This window comes from Ranitomeya variabilis, chromosome 5, assembly GCF_051348905.1.
Source record: "Ranitomeya variabilis isolate aRanVar5 chromosome 5, aRanVar5.hap1, whole genome shotgun sequence".
In the NCBI taxonomy this organism is placed as follows: domain Eukaryota; kingdom Metazoa; phylum Chordata; class Amphibia; order Anura; family Dendrobatidae; genus Ranitomeya; species Ranitomeya variabilis.
The window spans coordinates 98,595,498-98,601,777 of record NC_135236.1 but is presented as its reverse complement, the minus strand read 5'-3'; the positions used below and the strand labels follow the sequence as shown (position 1 = coordinate 98,601,777).

Genomic DNA, 6,280 nt, shown 5'->3' with positions numbered 1-6,280 from the left:
ATACTTTTCCCCCTTGGTTGGTGGCTTAGGCTGCTTTCACACTAGCGTCGGTACGGGCCCGTTGCAGTGCGTCGGGCCGACGTATACTGTGCAAAAAAATGCCCGACGTGGGCAGCGGAAGCTGTCTTAAGACGCTTCCGCTGCTTCATCGTAAGGTCCGGGGAGGAGGGGGCGGAGTTTCGGCCACGCATGTGCGGTTGAAAATGGCGGGCTAGACGCACAAAAAAAGTTACATGTAACTTTTCTTGTGGCGGCGGTCCGCTAAAGCACGACGCAACCGTCGTACGACAGTTGCGACGTGTGGCGATACGTTGCAATGCGTCGGTAATGTAAGTCTATGGGGAAAAAACGCATCCTGCAGACAACTTTGCAGGATGCGTTTTTTTCTCCTAAATGACGCATTGCAACGTCCGCTGAAAAACGCTAGTGTGAAAGTAGCCTAACAAATACTGATGTAAAATACTGACAAAATACTGCTAGTGTGACGGCAGCCGAAAGGGGGGGAGGTATGGGGGTGAACAAGGATATCTTGAGGATTGGGAGATGAGCACTGCAGCACAGAAGATGTTCATAAGTAGGAGAAGAAGAGGTTAATACATAGTCAGCAGGAGAGTCTCCTTTGCCATGGATAACATGACTGTGTGACTGATACTACATGTGTGTGATGTGTGGAAGGCTGTGACACAATGTGTACAGAGATGTGAGTGTACAGACAGGTAATGGCGCTGGCTGCAGACAGCGGATACATAGACTGGACAGCTGGTTACCTGTGTGCAGTAAGAGCCGGGGAGCAGAGTATGTGGCACTGACACTGTGTGAGGCTGCAGCTCTGTGTCCCGCACACTGGGCGCAGGTGTCAGGAAGCGTTCGCGGGCCGCCGTCATACCGGAAGTGACGTGCGGTAACCCAGCGGTCTGCACAAGGCAGCGTGGACACTGGGGAGGAGGCAGGGGAGGGGCCTCACTGGTGTGGGCGTGGCTTACATACCAACAGTGAGAGACTGAAGAACGCATCTCTCTGGGAATTACCATGGAGACCAGTGGGAGGGGGGTGCAGAGAGAGAAGACGGGAGGATGATGGAGCGGGAGTGTCGGAGAAGTGTGGAGGGAGGGGGAGAAGTGTGGAGGGAGGGGGAGAAGTGACACGGAGATAGTGGGGCTGGGGAAGGGAAGGGGAGAGGAGCACAGAACTAGTGGGAAATGATGCAGGACAGCGAGTGCAGACATATATATATATATATATATATATATATATATATATATTTATATATATATATATATATATATATATATATATATATATATATATATATATATATATATATATATATATATATATATATACATACATATACACACACATGTGATGTCGGGCTGGAGCTCACTCTACCTGTATGATCACATGAGGAGGGGGTTATAGGATCTGAAATTCAGGCGATCTATGGAGAGAAAAATACCTTTACTATAAACATATAGTGAGGACTTGTCACAGTCACCTAAAGCACTAAATAGTGCTAGACAGGATAAGACGGAGTGGCTGGCTACTGAGCAGCAGCATGAGCAGAGTACAAGTCAGTGTAACACATGGTGGCTAGTGACGGGTGAGCGTGTGCGGCGCTGCTCTCCTGGTGCTCCAGAAGCTCGGCACTCCGTCAAGTGTCCGATACTCAGGCGCCATGCTCCATTCCCTTCCCTGTAAGCTTTACAGCTGGTTTTTAGCCACTAAACGTGTGGATTGCCTGGCAATCACGGTAATTACGTAGCCATGTTGACTACTGGCATTACAGTGACTGGCTGGCCGTATAGCGTCATCGTATCTAAAGGCTACTTTCACACTAGCGTTTTTCGACGGACATCGCAATGCGTCGTTTAGGAGAAAAATCGCATCCTGCAAAGCTGTCTGCAGGATGCGTTTTTTCCCCATAGACTTACATTACCGATGCATTGCGACGTATCGCCACACGTCGCAACTGTCGTACGACGGTTGCGTCGTGTTTTGGCGCACCGCCGCCACAAAAAAGTTACATGTAACTTTTTTTGTGCGTCTAGTCCGCCATTTTCGACCGCGCATGCGCGGCCGAAACTCCGCCCCCTCCTCCACGGACATCACAATGGGGCAGCAGAAGCGTCGTAAGACTGCTTCCGCTGCCCACGTCGGGCATTTTTTGCACAGTATGTGTCGGTACGTCGGGCCGACGCAGCGCGACGGCCCCGTACCGACGCTAGTGTGAAAGCAGCCTTAGACCCTGTGCCTCCATGCTCGGCGCATTGTACCCCAAATAGTGTAAGGAGAGTTTCTACTGTGTGTTATACTGTATAGCTAATGAGGGGAGGAGGAGAGTCAGCTCCCCGGTAATGTAGCAGCAGGACCCAGCTGAGGGTCTCGCATGGAGTTGCCCGGGTTCAGACGAATCATGAAGCAGAGAAAGAGATCTCAGTGAGAGGCAGGCAAGTAAGGCTTCTTTCACACTTGCGTCGGTACGGGTCTGTTGCTAAGCGTCGGCGCAACGTACCGACGCACGTGAAAATGTGGCACAACGTGGGCAGCGGATGCAGTTTTTCAATGCATCCACTGCCCATTGTAAAGTCCCGGGGAGGAGGGAGCGGAGTTCCGGCCGCGCATGCGCAGTAGGAAATGGTGGACCCGACGTATGAAAAAACATTCCCTTGAACGTTTTTTCGTGCCGACGGGCCGCCAAAACACGACGCATCCAGTGCACGACAGACGCGACGTATGGCTATACGTCGCGATCCGTCGGCAATACAAGTCTATGGGCAAAAACGCATCCTGCGGGCACATTTGCAGGATACGTTTTTTCCCCAAATTGACGCATTGCGACGGATGGCAAACAACGCAAGTGTGAAAGTAGCCCAAAGGTAAAGTCCACAATTTATTGGAAACTTTAAAAGCCAGTGGCACAGCAAACTACACGTTTCAGCTTAGATAGCCTTCTCATGAGTAGCTCTGAGTAGTGGCGCTCCCACACCTTGCTGTAGTGCTGGACGTAGGCGGCGGATGTTGCAAGGAGCGGGAGCCCAATACTCAGAGCTTCCTAACCAGGGATCTACCAGCACACTCCTACCTGTGTCTTTACAGCACTTATACCAAGCTGTAGTCTAACAGGATGCCCACTCTCTGCCTACAGCAGGTTACCAGCATTCCTGCAGCCACCAGCAAGGTATGTAGCCCGTCTACTTAGGTGCCTTAATTAGTGATGAGCGAGTGTACTCGTTGCTCGGGTTTACCCCAGCATGCTAGGGTGACCTCCGAGTATTTCTGACTGCTCGGAGATTTAGTTTTCATTGCGGCAGCTGAATGATTTACAGCTACTAGCCAGGCTGAGTACATGTGGGGGTTGCCTGGTTGCTAGGGAATCCCCACATGTAAATCAAGCAGGCTAATAGCTGTAAATCATCCAGCTTCCTCGATGAAAACTAAATCTCCGAGCAGTCAGAAATACTCGGAGGACACCCAAGCAATGAGTACACTCGCTCATCACTAGCCTTAATACAACCCCCAGGAGCCTGTGCAGTAACTCCCCTCTTTCCCCACAGCATCCTCTCTGTGGATCTCACTTGGAAATCCTTCTCCTTATAACACCTACCGGCATGATACCGGCAAATGATCATTACTAATACTATGCTAGTCTTGTCCTCTCTCATATATACATACACCAGTCGGCATTATTGCCACCATGATACCTTACCAATTGAACCAAACGTCTTGCTGATATTATGTACACAATCTTTGTATACTTTATTTATTTTTTCAATTTTTTTTCACATCTATTACATTAGGTGATAACATTTTATTTATTTTATTTATTTTTACTTATTTTTCTCAATTTTTGTTGTGCGATTCCGTGACCTGCAACACTTGAGTTTTTGAGTTTTTTGAGTTTCTCTTCTCAGTCACTGTATTGTCTATCTCATGTTATTTGTCTTTATTCTCACATGTTGCCTTTTCTCTTTCAGCGACTCAATGATTAAGACCGACCGAAACGTCACACTTGCGAGTACAATGCGAGAAACTCGCACAAGTCTCTCACATCAGTACCCGGCACCCCGGACCAGAGTGTGGGGCTGCATGTATTTCTATGCAGCTGAATGCTCCGTTCCCGAGAGTCGGTGGCAGTGCCGGGTATTGATGCGAGAGACTCGTGCCAGTTTTTCGCATTGCACTCTCAAGTGTGACCCCGGCCTTACCATTGTTTTTTCTCCCTTGAATATTGACTTTGTTATTGGACACAAATAAAAAACTGATTTTGCACTATGACCTTATGAGTGTTTGGTGAATCTTGATTCTCCCATACCAGGGGCTCTTCAGCCTGTTCCACCAGCACCTCGCCTCTCGACCGTGTGCACACTAACCTTTATCTTATTAGGTACTACACCTAGGCAGATCCAGGTACTGCAGCTGCTGACCCCAGGGGTCAGGTTCGCTGACACAGACTAGGGCTATATTCAGACACATTGATCTATGATGCTGTATCAAGGACGGCCAAATACATGGATCGGTTGACAATGTTCAGGCACTGACCGCAATGGGATCAGGGGACTTCGTGAACAGGACAACGTTCAGGAACTGGCCGCACTGGGACCAGTGAACAATTTTCAGGCCTCATCGGGACCAGGGATTCAGGTTCAGGATGCTGACCCACTGGGACCAGAGGACCTCACAACTCCACTGGAAGAACACCAACTACCTAGTGACTCAACTCGTTGCTTGCCGACTCCCTAAGTGAGAGGGAGTCTTATATACAGAATGACTCCCACAAATTTGCTGGGAGCCATCTTGCAGGTGTACTAATTATACTAAATGCCTCTCAGCAACAAGCTGAGGGCATTTACTAAATGCGAGCTGACCTATTAAGAGTAGGAGAGTGCACACACTAGAAGTCCCACTGGGAACTGCGGTGCACACACCAGGAAGAAGTAGAGCACTTTGGGGAACCGTGCCGCAGGGCCGGGGTGGTGAGTAAGCCAGCGTCCCTATATGGAGGGAGAAGGGGATACCATGCAGGGGCACCTGCCATTGCGCTACACTTGCAGTCCTTGCTGCTTTAACCTAAAACCAACAGTTCATATCGGTTACATCTATTCTATTCCCTATTAACCCCTTTCTGACATCGGGCATAATAGTACGCCGGTGTCGGTATCCCTCCCTTTGTTGTGGGCTCCAACAATGAGCCCACATCTTTCCCAGTACATGTCAGCTGTTTTGAATAGCTGACATGTGCACGCAATAGCTGCGGGTGGAATCGCGATCCACCTGCGGCTATTAACTAGTTAAATGCCGCTGTCAAACTCTGACAGCGGCATTTAAATGGCGCATCTGGCAATCGCGCCGGAAATACACGCACTGGTGTCCTGCGTCTCGTGATCACAGGTTACCGGTGTGTTGGCATGACAACCTGAAGTCTCCTGAAGACCTCTATGGTTGTCAGGGCCGGATTGCTGTGAGCACCATCCAGTGGTCGGCGCTCATAGCAAGTCAGCAATTCTACTACATACAGGATCTGACCATCGCCTCTACAGGGGTTGGACAAAATAATGGAAACACCTAATATTTTGGCATCATAATCTTCGAACATATGATAAACATGCAAACTGTGACATATGGTAATGTTTAGTAGTTGATTATTTGTGTTATGTGATATGTGTATGTAAATTAACTGTTTGTTTTGCATAATTGTAAGAACATTGATGAGAACCTGATACCAATGGCAGACCTCTTGGATTTTCAAAGAGGCCAAATTGTTGGTGCTCGTATGGCAGGAGCTAGTGTAACAGAAAGTGTTCACAGTCAAAGAATGAATACTTGGGGAAATTGAACTATTCTCACAGAAAAAACCCAAGAAATAATATAAATATTAAAATTTAACCTTTATTTCAAATATTAAAAATGTGCACTTGACAAAACCATCACCAGTAAACGCAAGCGTACTACAGGAAAGGCCGGAACAGTGTCAAGCCCTACACTCTCTAAGTGCCCCCTACCTGCCTGCGGAGGTTGGCACCCTATTGTCCTACGCCGTGGCGCCCCCGCTCCTCGTCGGCTCTCCCTACTATCCCTGTCAGACCCTAACGGGATAGGGGACGAAATGCTCACATATACAGTGTATGAAAGTAAATAACTTGAAGGGATAGAAATATATCAGTAAAAATATCTAGCTAGGACTAAAATTCTCAACTAGCTTGGTAAACTGTGTCCCTTTACTCTGTAGTTCATTTTGTCTTAATACAACAATTCATGGCAGATAGGAGTACCTATTTAGAGA

At 48.2% G+C, this 6,280-nt stretch overlaps 1 protein-coding gene across 1 annotated transcript in view; it reads right to left on the bottom strand.

Annotated features, from left to right (window-relative positions):
* Positions 1-878, bottom strand: part of LOC143775188 (zinc finger BED domain-containing protein 4-like) — a 13,829-nt gene extending 12,951 nt beyond the window's left edge. The window contains exon 1 of the mRNA XM_077263030.1: positions 768-878. The gene's annotated coding sequence lies outside the window, so the exon portion shown is untranslated. The remainder of the gene's footprint in view (positions 1-767) is intronic.
* Between the last annotated feature and the right edge of the window lie 5,402 nt (positions 879-6,280).